Raw genomic sequence first — 16,000 nt, 5'->3', positions numbered from 1 at the left:
ACAGATTTGAACCTTATTTGTTAAATATTTAATGCCCATAGTATGCTGCATTTCAATTCTTTTAACTGAAACAGATGTCCTCTCAAGCGACGTGTGGCTGCTTTTAAGGATGACAGAAACGTAATCTTATGGTAGCATTATGCAGCTGCTTTTATAAAACTACAGTTTGCTTCTAGCTTGAAGTGTTATCTTTGTTTGTTATGTGCGGTCTATTATCAATTTACTCATGCCAGATTTTAATGTTCTTGTCTTACAGCTTATGTCCTGTGATGTGCCACTCTACCTGGTTGGGAACAAATTGAAGAGGCCAAGCTCAAGAAAGCCTTTGTCAGCAAATGTAGGGCAGAGCAGGTTCTAAGGCCACTGCTATGATCTACAGTATGCGGACTGGTTTCTCTTCCATCTTTTTTCTTATTTTTAATCTTAATTTGGTTCTCAAATTGGTTCATGGATTTGATAGTCTGCAAGTTTCAGAGAATGTTTTTATGTTTATGTTTTTATAATGTTTTTTTTTTTTTCAGTGTGTTGTTTAAAATCTGGAAGTATTCATGTCCAGCGTGTCAACCAGATTGAGTATGCCATGGTTCATGTACTTAATGCATTTAATATTTTAAAAAGTGTCTAATACTGCTACCACAATTCAAATGCTGTACTGATGATGGTGCTGCCCAAATAAAGTGTAAAGCATTTACATTTCTAGTATTGTTTTTACTGTTACTGTATATCAGTGGTCTCCCATCCTGGTCCTTGAAGGTCACTGTTCTGCATGTTTTAGCTGTTTTCCTGCTCTAACAGATCTGCTGCAGTGGTTGAATTGCCTCCTCAAGTTCTGCAGGAGGTGGTTAATCACCTGTTGATTCACATCTGGGGAGCAAAGAAACATCTAAACCCTACATGATGGTGGCCCTTGAGGACCAGGATTGGCGACCATTGCTATAAAAATAAATTCTCTTTTCTTTCTCAAATATATCTCAAATATCCTTCTCATTAACGGCTTTGGTTAGACATTCAAGAGAAATGATTAAGACATGAAAGAGACATCAGACAGACAACGATGAGATCTCTTTTAGGACTCATTCTTCTCAGATTTGTCTCATGAGCGTCTTAGGTTCGTCTCTCCCACTTCTTAATTATTGCTCAAACCGTTATCTCAACTCAACCTCATTTGTCTCAGTGATGTCTTTTCTCATTATAGCTTAACTCTTGCTCCTAAGGGACCCTTAGGAGCAAGAGTTAAGAAGCAAATGATCACAGAATGATACGAATATGAGACGCTCAAACTGATCTCAAGAGACGAGATCAAGCAACATATGAGCAACAGATTTTTCCTATGGGGGGTTTTGCATCAGAAGTGATGGAGCAGAGAGAATATGTCAGTCATAATTAGATTTGTTTGTAAAAGTATTCCAGAGGAATAGTTGATTGGTCTGCTTGACCTCAATCAGTTAAATGCAGAATTTATTACCACCCAAATTTTTGAGCATCTTTTTGTTTCAAGTTATAGTGCAGCTGAAATTGTCAGTCAGTGCTATGATGGAGCTTATGTCATGAGTGGGGTTAGGGGTGGGGTTCAGGCCCCTTGCAAAAGAAGGTAAGGAAGGATATACCTTACGTATAGCCACTGCTATAACCACCAGCTACATCTGGCAGTGGTCCATACATAAATAAGCAGAGCCATGTGCAAAAACCTTTTTTGATCTATCAGGATTCCTACACTCGTTTTTTCATCATCATTATGTGTCACAGAACTATGATGTTCCCTTCCCTGAAATGACTGTTGGAGATCAGGTGGACAAGACATCATGATGTGACCAAGTGCCTTGTGGAGAATCAGGATGCCATTATGAGTATCCTGTCAGAGGTAACAGAGGACAGAGTTGCTGCTGCTGACATCTGCACAGAGGCATCAGGGTAACTGATGATGTTAAGGGTGCATCATTTCTTTGAAACAGGAAAGTTTCTTCTAAAAGTTTTGTGTTCCTTGAAGTCTGCAAATGCCAGGCTGCAGGCTCATTCTGTTGACCTGTGCTGTTCTTCAGAAGTAGTCAGTGCATCTCTGCAGTCTCTGAAGCAGATGAAGGATGAGGAGAGTGAGACATTAGCCAGCATGTCTGCACCAGCTGCTAAAATGAAGAAAACAATGAGCTCAGTGTTCACAGGTAGTGCTGTTATGTCCAGTGCGGGACATGCAGAAGACTCCTTGACTCCTGACCAGGGTATGAAGAGAGCTCTTCTCAACATTTTGGACATAGCCATTGTAGAGATGGAGACAAGATTTTCCAAAAGCAATCTCGACCTCATGAAAGCTGTTAATTGTCTTCAACCTCAATCTCCATCTTTTCTGGATGTTGTCATGTTAAGTCCTCTGCAGAAAATGGCAGGAAGTGACAGTAACAAAAAAAGAGTTCAAAAAGAATGATGCTGACGGCAATGTGGAGTTTGCATTGTTTGCAAATATCTACATGGGCATAAGGATGCCTTTCCTCAGCTCCATCATATGTACAGTATGTGACCTCCATTTTGAGTGGTGGATCATCTGCATCATGTGAAAGCTCTTTCTCTACTTTGTCTTGAATTCTAACCCCCTTCTGCTGCACGATGTTAACAAGAAACATGGATATGGACTTATTTGTCAGGACTTTTGCACACAAAAACAGGCGACTGATGCTGTAATGACTGTGTGTTCAGAACTAAATAAACAGTGACAAAAAACATAAAAAAGAAATAAAAGAAAAAAAACTAAACAAATAAATAGCTAAACAGGTAGACAGAATTTAAAATAAGTAAATAAAAAAGTGACAAAAAGTACATAAAAATAAAGTAAAAAGACAAACAAAACTAAACTACAGATAAACTTAAAAATAAATAAATAAAAGTGACACAAAGTATGTAATCAAAAAATAAATAAATAATATGTTTTAAAAAAGTAAAGACAGAACAGAGATGGATGAACAGACAGGCTTAAAATCACTGCATAAACGTAACTAAAAGTCAGTCACTCACATGGTAAATGGGGTATAGCTCTTTCTACCTTCTTTTGAAGGCCCAAAGCGCTTTACAGTCACATTCACCCATGCACACACACTGATGGCGGCTCCGCTGCCGAACACTGGCGCCAACCTCCCACCAGAGGCAAGGTGGGGTTCAGTGTCTTGCCCAAGGACACTTCAACACATGGTCGTGCAAGGCGGGAATTGAACCAGCAATCTTACGATCATGGGTCGACCGCCCTACCGCTGCACCACGGCCGCCCGTGGTGCGCTCGCTCGCTCGCTCACTCACTCACTCACTCACTCACTCACTCACTCACTCACTCACTCACTCACTCACTGACTGACTGACTGACTGACTGACTGACTGACTGACTGACTGACTGACTGACTGACTGACTGACTGACTGCACCCCCAACAGAGGCTGGCTATATATCCAGCCATGGTTGACACAGAAACCTCTCTAATCCTTTTTTTCTTCTTCTTAAGCTATTGACCAAAGGTATTGACCAAAGGTACATAAACAAACTTTTTCCTCTATTTTTCTTTTTAAAGTGTTATTGTTTGATATGTTATGTTAATATATTTCCCCCATGGTTTACACTGCAGGCTTCAAACAGCAAGCTAGAATTCTTTTGGCCAGTGTTTTATTCATCATGCCAATAAAAATTGTTTTGCTCATGTCTATTTTTTGATCAACAGCTAAATATTTAACTTATTAAATGGTTTACTTGGATCATCTTCCTCACCTCCATATTTATACAAGTAGATTTTTCCCATATACATACTGTGAATTGCAGGTGTATTTTGAACAATGAAATACTGGTCTGTTTACACTTTTCCCCCTTAAAAATATACTTAGAATACACTCCATAATAGTGGTGTAAGAATATATCTCCATTGAGCCACAGTCTCCTTCTTCATTAGCCCATGACACCTTTAGCTTATGGTCAGAGCAGGAGCAGTGTCTAATGTGTAATGAAATTTGCAAAGAAGAGCCACTTGGTATGCCAGTGATGCAGCAGCAGGTCCCCATGCTCAGTGAAAACCACACGTATGCTTTTATAGATTGCATAATGGCTTGCATTAAAATGGTTTCACACAAACATAAATCAAATGTCAAAATACAACCGGAGCAAGACAATTCCCATGGTGCACACATTGACACACATCCCTTTACACATACACATATGGCAGATAAGCATGCTTAGAGGATTCAGCCCTCTAAAGAGGGCTCATGTTGGAGTGTGAAAATTTTTATACCATCAAGTACATAATTATTTATTGGGGAAAACATAAATTATTCATTAATTACAAATAGCTTAATTATAGCAGATATTTAATTTAAAGGGCGTCCTTGAAGTTCACATGCGTGGAGTATCTTTAGCAAAGAGATATTTCTTTGTGGATACATCAACTGTATGACGTGCAGCAGTTTGACAGCCACATGATCTACTATTAGAGGAAACAAGTCCACTCACCCTAACAAACCATAACCGTAACCTAACTAAACACAACACTTAAGATAAATTTTAACTTCAAAAATTACTTTTACGTTTTTTTGACGAGCTTCACTAAAATTATCCCCACAACTTGCAACTAAAGGCAACAAAGTTTTGCTGACACACACACAGAAAATGCATGAAAATGTATGTGTCTGCACTACAATATTGACATAAACCCAGCACAACATTCAGACATAATCTCACACATAAACACACACACTCCCAGCAGGCAAGAAGGGTAATTCTTATCCATTGCTGATGGGAGAGTGTCCACAGGGAATTGGGTGCACCCTTGTGGCACAGGTGCCTACAGTCTTGTGGATGTCTGTTATCCTCTTCTATCAAATCCCATAAAAGATGAAGGTTCTTGTGTAACAAGATAAATCTGACTATCAGAACATATTTAATCCCACATATCTTGTAGAAATAAAGTTCTTATACTATATACATCTGTGACCATGAGATTGGAAGGACACAGCAGCATACCAGGGGACGCATGCCGCAAGGGAGACACTGTGCTACACAGCAGATCAGAACCAGTCACACCTGTGTTGCAAAAGCTTCCTACTCTCCAGAGCACACGGAGGTCATTTTAGGTGCTCTGCCAAGCCCAGTAACCCCTCTCCCCAGCCCTCATAAAGATCCATGAGAGAAAATCTTTGATGGAATCACAAAGAGCATAAATAGATATAAGAGCCATAAGAAGAAAAAAGTCTGTGTAGAAAATAAAGAGACTTTCCTCTGTTTCTTATTCCTCCTCTCACACACACACATTTCTTCAGTCTCCTCTGTATCAGATTAACGTATGCCCTCAAGCCACAAAGCAGCAAGTCAGGTTTTCCTACTGGAATTGTTAAAGCAAGGTTTAGCATTGAGTAAGAAAAAAGGCAGCTTATGAAAGATTACTTAGCCATGATAGCAAATAATCAGGAGCTAATTCATTGTGTGTCCCTCTCTTATAGGTCTCTAAGCCTCCTTATTAAGAGGCTTACATCTGCATTTGCTAGTGATGAGGGCGCTTCTCCTCTCGGAAAGTTAAGCAGTGCATAGCAGACACAGTCAGCTTTAACATCAGATTCAAAGACGGTTTAATTGCTTTGCATATCATGATTATTTTACTAATAACCACCATCTCCTGAGACCACATCCTTTTGTGCAATTTTCATTTCGCCATTTGATAAATGTAATTATTAAAGTTTGTCTTTGTAGTTTTAGCAAAAAATGATGTCCTAATACAGGGATACTTCTATGTTGCCATATTTGTTTTAATGACTGAAATTTGCATTACTTATGAAGCAACAAATCTAATTAGACAGGTTTTATTCAAAATTTACAAATATTCTCGTTATTTTTTCTTGCTCATTTTTTTATGTCAAGAAGGTTTTAGTAAAATTGTTTCCATTTTATTCTTTCGCAAATCAGTTCTATAAAAATAAAAATAAAATAAGTGTAATTATGTGACCTCTAATGGCCATTAACGAGGCCAATAGGTCAAAAAACATAAATAAATAAATAAAAATCTTGCATAATAGTGCAGAAAGGTAAAAAGATCATGTTTCCATACAGTATGTGCATAAAAGGTGTCGGCAGATTAAATTTATATTCATTCATCAACACTGATCTTTTCACTCGTACAAATCCCTCTCTATGTTTATATTATATCTGTTTAAAGTCATTACTTTGTGTAAAACTAAAATTTTAAGTATTCTTTTTTCCATTACATGCATTTTAACATAAAGGCACATTTGGAGATTAATGGCTGCAGGTGCACCCTTGCACGTTTTAAAAGTCCATACATATGTGTCCAAGTCTAATTAGTTCTTTTTATCATTTCAATGACAAATGCTGAATTGTGTGCTGCAGAATTTTATTGCTGCCTTGTATGGATATACATAATGCACCAGCAGGAAGACCCTCATCCATGTAGCCCAGACCTCACCATAAATCAGGCTAAATTCCCTAGAAAGAAGAATGCAGGAGGACACTGTACCCAGCACTAAAATAGTATCACCCACGGCTACCTCTGATTGAATGTTTTATCACAGAAAACCCTAAGTGGCGGAAAAAAGAAACTAATTCATTCATCCTGCTCAAGTGAAGTACTATAACAACCATGTCATTCCTCTGAGATTTTGCCATTTCAAAGCTCTTTGATTTGTCATGTTATCCCATGTCTTTTCATCCTTTCTTCCCTCCTCTTTGCAGTGTGGTGGGTAAAGTATGCTGCAATTCAGCTTCTTTGAACCCCCTTCGCTGTTTCACCTATTGAGCATCTGCCACGGCAGATCCATGGCCACAAGAACTCATCATTCCTCTTCAGTAAAAGGATAAAATAAGTATGTGTCCAGCGCAGCTAAGGAAGGGCATGGATATCCATCAGCAATGCGTGTGATGGATCGCAGCCGTGTCTAGGATGAATAGTCATGCAACATAAAATACATTGAGGCCAAAATGAGCAGGAATATACATTACATCCATTTAATCATCTGCCTGTGTTAGGAGGCAGGCAAGCGTTGCTTTCTCTAGTCATGGTGTCTGCAAAAGGCTTTGCATAGATTAATTTTGTTTAGAGATGTGGGGAATGCAGCTGGAAAACACTTGCCAACAAGAGAAGGCGTTTCTACCTATATTCTAAAAGCACGAATGCTGACATTGAGGAAGAAAAGAATAGATTACGGTATAGCTGCACACATAACTGTCTGCAGGAATACACCAATAGAGCTCTTAGTCCATGTCCCAGCTAGTCCAAAACTGTCTTCACATCTGTTTACCACTTGTAGAATATTGAGCATTTTGCTAGCAGTTTTCTAGCATTTTAGGGAAGTTATCCAGTTGAGACAATTGAACATATTGTATCTGTGAGTCAAAAAAATTATCAAATTAAGAACTTTTACTAAAATAAGGCCATTAGGGGGGAAAAAACATGGGAAACCCATAAAGTGTATGCTGATTTAAAATCAGATTTACGTCCCTTAGCACATAACAGTCTTGATGCCCAAGGCTTTATTTAACCTCAGGGTTAAAGAACTTGCAGCCTTTTACACTGAGATGAAATTGGGCCATTAAGGTCATCCTAGATAAATGTATTCATGAGGTGTGATTTGCATGAATGGAAAACAGGGCTGGGAGACAGAACAGTTGGAGTAAGCTCTGCAGCGATGATGTAATTGATTGTGATCAGCGATCTTGTCTTAAATCAGTTTTACAGGAGTTGTCATCTGCACTTCATTTACAGGACAGCTAGCTTCTCTTAGTACTGAAATGCAATCTTTAGCAGCACGGCTGCTGGGTTGCATATTAAGTTTCAATTGCCAGAAACCGAGCTTCTACTTCACAAAGAATGAGAAAAATGTATATTTCTTATGATTTACATTTAAAATTATTCATATTTTAATTAATTTAATTTAACAAGAGCATTAAAAGTGGGGTGAAACAAGTCAAAAATAACATCAGAAAGGCTACTTTTGATAAAAGAGACAGCTTCTGTCATGCTCTCATTACAACAGCATAAAGACAGATTTACTGTAAAGTGAAGGATTGTGTTGAACAGTGTATCTCTATGCTCATAAAGACTGGAAAAAAGAAGTAATCGAAATGTTCTTAAACTGACTTGATGCTATTCTTTGAAATCAGAAGGAATTTGTACTTGAGGTGTATAAATTAATTTGCAGTGTGTGGGTTCCAGGCTACAGTTAACGCATACTTTTCTATGAGTGGCGTGGTAGAGTTGTCTTCTCCACATGGACTTTGGAGCTGCTCTCACTTCTGTCTCAACTGGAAAACCCCAGTGCCTAGCTGAAGGAAGAGAAGGCAGGGCTGAATGAAAAACGATGGTGTCACAGCATTGTTGCAAGGTTAGCACACCCGCTAATGGAGTAGTGCTAGGGCAGGGCACCCTGAGGATCGACCCCACCAAAAGGGGCATGTAGGAATCCAAGATAAAGTACTGAAGGGGGCACAGCACTGGCCCAAGCCCCTCTAGTAACCATTAAAAACTCACATGCACAGATAGACACCCACACAACCCTCCACCACGGGCTGTCACATCCTTTCGCATTTATAGCTGACCATCACACGCAACCAATTGAACCCTGCTGCTCCAAATAAAACAATGTGTTTGACGCAGCATTATTCAGTGTTTATAAAAAGGTTGGCTGATATGACGCTGTAACTGTACCCTGCCAAAGCTAGAATGAAGTGAATTGCCTATAGAATAGAGTGCTCATTAATTCATGTGGGTGGACTTTTTAGTTAACACTCAAAGCAATGATGTACAGTATATTGGGATTTGGGAGAGATTGCTCTAAGACTACAAATAAATGTGTTACCCTTTATTCAATTCCAAATTCAATTCATCTACAAAATGTTTCAGGTAAATTTAACACGATGCTAATGCAGAAATTGATCACTTTTCAGAACACCAGTCTGCAATAGGAAGCTGTCCAAAGAGCTCATGGAAGCACATGGTTTTACAGAATCAAATAAAGCTCAATATTCTCAGAAAGTACAAAATGAGACCTATGGCGTATATGCATGCAAGCCGTACAAGCCAAGAAACAGTTCAGTCAACAGATTCATTACGAAAGAAGGGATGGGATGAGGTCAGTTTGGCCAATGCCAAGTTTACTTATTCTGTTTTATTGGCAGTGCATGTCAGATACTTTTGGAAAGTGACAAAAAATGTGCTGTTTGTTTAGTCACATGGAGTTATTTGGGCAGATACTTTAACTAGAATACTAAGGAATGTTTAAAAAGAAAGGTCATTTTTTGCTCTTGACACCCTACTATAAAAGATCAAATTAGCAAAGATTGGCAATCATTATTTTCTAAAAAATTTTTAAATGTGTGCTTTCCAGTTTCTACATGGCATTCCATTCTCTTTGGCTCATTTGTTACCTACATATGTGCTCCCTTTGCTTTAATCATACAGAATGACCAAAACGATAGAATAAAGACTGTTGATGGTTACAGACTGAAGTTACATTCACACCGCCCTCCGCAACACACATTCAAGCGGCCACTTCCAATGAAAAGTCATTGTCAACATACCTAAATGCACATTTCAGGATTCCGCGTTTAAAGTTCTTGCATTCATGTGACGCTATACAAGTTACTGACCAATGAGGGAAGTCTTTTTAATTCACATGGTTTTGTTTACTAGGAAAGCCTGCTTGATGTCAGTCTGAATATAGATCAAAGGCAAGGTTTAAAACTCAATCCAGACCAAATTAAGTGGACTGGGTTCGGAAACAAACAGTTTTCCCAGTCTGAATACACACTTACATACACAGATTTTCTCACACTTTTCCATGGATATGTGACTCAGTGCTATTAAGCTACAAATAGGTATGAACAATTCTCTCCACATCAGCTTTGGGTTGCCAAGCTGATGCACATTGTTAGTGAGACTATTAAACAGACATGTCTGGAAATGGTCATTTGCGACAAATCTGATCATGTATTCCTTAGGTTCTAAAGAAATTGAAAAACAATTAACTGGAAAAAAAAAAAAAAAATCAACCAAAACCAGACAGGATTTTGATTTATCCCTTTCCTCTTTCAGCTTCCATTGCCATTCTGCCAGAATTACTACAAGTCAAAGTGTACTCAAACTGCATCAAATATCAAAAAGGGAAAGTGGGTGATGTGGGCTAAACCTACATGAAACTTTGCAAAAGGAGGGCCTGCCAAACAAGCTTCACCCAAAGCTCCCGCCGATTATCAAACAAAGCCCCTCTTATTCAGACCAGCAGACAGAGGCCCATGGGGAGAAAACCTCAAAGACTTTAACAACACCTCAAACCCAAGCTTCATGACTGTTTTTTTTTCTTTCATTCCTGAGTTCAAGTGGGGGCTCTGTGGGTGCCAGTGTGGGCATGCCCATATTAAAGAGAAAATAGGCCTCTGCCCGCACATTATCGCTCACATGGCACCAACACCCACGGGCATTATTGCATGGAATTTTCCAGTACTAGTATCTCCACATCTACTATAATATGCTTCCATGTGTGGTGGCAATTACCGTACACAAACACAGAAGTGCTAACAGAAGCCACACCAGCTCCTGTGTGCAGAGGCTCCAATAAAGGGAGAATAATACAGGAAAAGGACCTCCCATCAGCCCTCAACATATAAAAGAGGAGCAAAAACATTATTTAATGTTACAAATCACATGAATGCAAAAGAGGAAGCCACAAACTATATATTTTATTGATGCGGCACATACAAGTCAATGAGATATTGTTAAACAAAAAGAAGAGGGGAAAAATGATCAAGCTTTTAGAAAACAGCATAATAAGCTGTACCAAGAGACTTAGACCTATAGGTTATATTAAGCAGTCGAAATAAAAGACGTTAAAAATTTGACACATTTTCTCATGTATCCTATACAAACTATTATAGGAGAAACACAACAAATTCTCTAGCATTTAAAAAAGTTAGTAAAACTCAACAGTGTGCTCGAAAAGGCGCACCTTCTACCAAGTTAGAAAACTGACACCCACGGAACCGCAACAGGGCATGTTTAACTATCGCCTTCTTCAAAGCACCGCTATTCCGATAATCCTTCCACCCACCTGATACCTCATGCAAAATGAGCCTTACCAATACTGAAAATGGACAGCAGTTCCTCATCAAATAACTAGCAAGATTGCACACCTACTGATCTCTGCAAGTGCAGAGGTTCACTCCCTCTGCGCTGCACTCCTCAAACGCTGAAATGAACAGCAAATACAACTCTCTTGCACGCACCAATTCAATGATTGACACAGGTATTACAAAGGCTTTTACTCTATTTTAAAAGACGTTAACTTAAAATACAGTTTAACAGATAGAAGCAGGTAAAATGCCATCGCGTCATGCGGCTTTGCAGGGCACTGGAGAAAGTATTATGGGGACGCAGGGTTAATAGTGCAGGGTAGACAGACCTGGCACGAACATGTTATAATAATACACTTCGCAGCAAGAATGGTGTCAGCCCCTTTTTCCCCCAGGGAGAGAAGGACACAACCTAATCTGTATTCAGTCCTGACATTGTCCACATCTGATATGGAACATTAGCCCCTAACTCTCTCTATAGACTAGTGTCCTTCAGTTTATATTACTTTATGTTAATAGAGAGAGAAAACGCCTTGTGCTGTCGTTTGTCATTGTTAGCAGGGGTGCTCCCTGAGCCTGTTTGAAATACATTTGTTTAGAGAAGCAAAAGGGGGAAGGCAAACCTGTCTGCTTGGAGAACTGTGTCATTTCTCTGTGTCTGCTGATCTTTGATCCAAGGAAGGATCTTCCATATAGCCTTTCACCTCTTTAATATATCACTTTTGCTACTCCGAAATCACCAAAATCTGCCAAATACCTCATAACCTGTTCACATTTCATATCCACTTAACTGTAACCCAAGCTTTTAAATGTATCCTTTTTTAGGCATCATACACATGTATTCCCTATGCAGATTGTAAATCCTATTTGATTTTTACTCTCATCCTTTTGGACATATGGACAATTCTAAATATTATATATTTTCTTGTTACAAAGGCTGACTAATTATAAGGCTTATAATATCTTGTGATTGTTACTGTGTGTTGCTGAAGATCTAAACAGCGTACAGAGATAATTATTTTACAATAGAAATGTAAAGTACACCATCATGAATAAATATGTTCTAAAGAGTTGCTCGACAAGAGATGAGCCACAGAAACACTGCTGCTTCACAAAGCACGTATCATCTTATTTGAATAAAATCAAATAAGAAGAACGTCTGTTGCGGCAGGCAGAGTATATTGTTTTAGTCTGGCGATGTTCTCTGACTTCTGTTGAAATTAATTCAGCTAATTGTCTTCAGCCCAATTAGAGACTATTCCCTTCTGCAGTCTGGTGAGACAGTGCCGAGCTAATTGGATTAAATCTTTATCATTTTCTGGAGAACACAGAAGGAAGGGGAAGCATGCAGCAACGCCACAGCCTTTTTTTAATTAAACCTAACCTAATGACTATTCCTTCATTAACGCACAACTTCCTCATGCTTTCATCTTGTAAAATGTGCTGGAAACAAAGTTTTAGACTTTCACACAACCACTCCCACTTATGAAAGCTTCCCGACAAATACAATTTTTCAGGTGATTTATCCTGCCGACTTGTTTTCTTACAGGTCGAGGTTGCAGGGGGGTCTGGAAACTGTGCCAGCTGTCATTTAGTATAGAACAATCTGGGCGAGTCAACGGTTTGCTGCAAACCACAGAGAGATAAAGACGACAAGCATTAACACAAAAAGGTTATGTGAATAATTTTCAAAAAGTCCTAAAATTCATAAATTTAAACTGTAAGACAAAACTAAAGCTGTTAAAAAAAAAACTGGTTGGGCATGAAGACAAAACATGTAAATACCACACACTTTAAACTGGGATCTGTCCTGCTGTGAGGTAACAGCACTTAACAACAAACCTCCATGGTGCCTCTTACAAGTTATTTGAAGGGGGCAGCGCATTTGTTATTTTTTTTTCTACCCACAACATTTCTGTTCTTCTTCCCCGAGCCAGTGTTCATTACCTTAAACGCCAATAACAATTACTGGAATTACAGCAGCATTCGTCTGAGCCTCCTAAACTATGCCTTGCTCCAAGCCTTCAGCAGATAAGTTTGTTGTATTTACTGATTTGTGACAAAAGGATATTGATTAAAAGATAAATTACTAAAAGCTATGAAAGAAATAGAATGTGCATTAAAAATCAAGTTAAAAATGAACAACATTTATCTCAAAAAGCCTCGAAATCACAACAGTATTTATCTGTATCTCATCTCTCATCCAACAGACGGTGGCAAATATTGTGCTCTTATCGCTTCTCACTAATGAGAATGGCCACTGGCAGCAACATTCAACCAGAAAGGCTTTAAAAAGACCTTAAGAAAGGCTTTTCACATTCTTTGTAATTATGTTTTCTCAAAGTGCCCAGGGAATCACAGGAAAGTCTCTCCAGGAGCAAACCACACTGAAAGAATCTAAGTGAGTGATAATGTCTCAGACGAGAAGGAAGGAGCCAGGACTTAAGAGGACACAGACGTCTTTTTTGTTTGTTTTTTTGCGCACAATAAAGTATCATTTGGGACTCTAATCAGACATATGAATCACTTGTGCTGGGAGTGTGTTTAATAAGTGGTTTCAGGATGCTTCTACAGTATGAACAGAGAAAACATGGCTGTGGTCCAAGAAAGAGAATTTACAAAGAATGTCTGTGCTTTCAAACAGTACAAATTCCTGCATGCAGTTATATGAAAAAGAGAACTTTTAAGTTATTGTCTAAGCTGTACTACATGCAACAGGAACCTTGATAATGGACAAAAAGAGTCGTTTTTAACTGACAAATGTTACTTTACTTTAATTCATTATATTGATGCAGTCGAAAAGGTTTTTATTTTATTTTTCCTTGATGGTATCAAAATTTTTCAAGAGCACCAACCTTTCTTTTCTGTTTTCAGTAAGGGCCAGTAAAGAGCACTGAAGTGGGTGTGCTGCTCAGATTAGAAAATGTCAATATGTATCCTCATGCCTTATGTGCACACTAACCACATGTATCATATGGTAAATGGTAAATGGCATATACTTATATAGGGCTTTTCTACCTACAAGGCCCAAGGCGCTTTACAGTCACAGACCCATTCACCCAGTCACACACACACACACACACTCACACACTGGTGGTGGCTCCGCTGCCGAACACTGGTGCCAACCTGCCACCAGAGGCAAGGTTGGGTTCGGTGTCTTGCCCAAGGATACTTCGACACATCCGTGTGCAAGGCAGGAATCGAACCTGCAAATATACGATCATCGTGGTCGACCGCCCTACCGCCGCACCACGGCCGCCCATCATAGTAACTCCACATTTTTGCTTCAGACTGTGAAGCAGAATTCTGTCCTCTCACCCCCTCTTTCAAAGAAGTCATGTGTCTTGCACTGATGTGCTCAAAGAATAATTTTCTTATAGACTCAGTGGGAGAGATGGGAGACAGCATCTGGAAAAAACAAACAGGAAAGCCAGTGAGAGGATGTTTGGGATGATATACAGTCAGAGGGGAGTACTGAAGCTCACTGCGCTGAGAGTGAATTGTACTAAAGGGCAACAGGGAGCAAGCGGGAACAGTCCGCTCATGCTGCATACCTCATGAAAATATAATGAACATGAGCCAATGACCCGATGGCCAACACATCCACATGTGCAAGCAATCACAAAGATGGAGAACACACAGAGGAATGTACACAAACACAAATTCTACAAACACTGCTGAAGATGAAGCATCTGCTGCATCTGTCAGTTTGGAAAATGCGACGCTTAGATATTAGCATGATAAATCGGTGAAAAATGAGAAATTTAAATAAGATCATTTTAAAATTTGCATTCAAGTATTATTTCAGGCTCCATCTTGAAGTATTTCTTCATGACATTAATAACTTTAGGTAACCCTATACATTTAAAAAAAATGTGGGCATCTTGATCATCTTGACTTAAATACCTATTTTTCAGGAAGCATGCCACAATTTTAACAACAGAGTTTTTCCTTCCACAACAGTTTGTGAGAACAGATGGGTAAAGCCTGTGAGACAAACATGAAAGGATATTCTACGCTTTGGTGGCTTACCTCCAAGGGGCAATGGACAGTCATGTCTGATGATGTCGTTGTAGCCATAAAATATGTAAAACCTGTCATTTCATGCCTGTTTATACATTTTTCACTGCAGAAAAAAAACGTGGACAATATCAACAGAAGTTTAAGAGTTTGTTTTGCAGCTGGGAGAATGCCCCAAATTTATTGAAAATAAGAGCTCAGGAAAATGGACAGCTGGACCCGAGTGGGCAAATGAAATTGCACAGTGCACACAACAGAAGGAAAGAGATCAATGGAGATCATAAACAGAATACAATACAGTAATCCATTGCCATTACCAGCAAATGGGCATTGTATTGGAGGCCTTTACACAGTGAGACACAAATTGCTTTAGCTTGCCAAATAACTTGAATTAATACATGAAGAATAGCCAAAGTCTCGCCCATCTGGCAGAGATAATGATCTTTTCTCAGCACCTACAATGCATGAACAGCCGTGTTTTCCCAATGTTGTTATTAAAACGGGGAATTTTTTCTGAAAAAAAGGCTACAAATTAAGCCTTCATACAAATAACTGGGATTTGCACTGGAATACTGTACTGTACACACAATTCATCAGGCAGTCCAGACAAGTAATCCTTAGCATGTGTCTGTGAAACCAAACTCCTGCTCTGTCACACACTAAACATCTGGATCTGCTAAGGAAATGAAGTGCCTGGCTGTTCCACTACCGTTTAACCTGCAAGCAATTGAGCCGTGTGTTGAAATGCATGGAAAGGGACACACTGTAATAAATCAGCCTAATCCCTTTGTTTTATGACAAGGTGGACATATTTTTTCCACAATACTTATGATTAGTAGAAATATAATCATCATGGCATTCATTATTTGAGAAAGTAACCTAAAAAT

Source organism: Oryzias latipes, chromosome 3, assembly GCF_053564925.1.
Source record: "Oryzias latipes strain Hd-rR chromosome 3, Olatipes_Hd-rR_3.1".
NCBI classification, from domain to species: Eukaryota; Metazoa; Chordata; class Actinopteri; order Beloniformes; family Adrianichthyidae; genus Oryzias; species Oryzias latipes.
Note: the sequence above shows the minus strand (reverse complement) of the source record.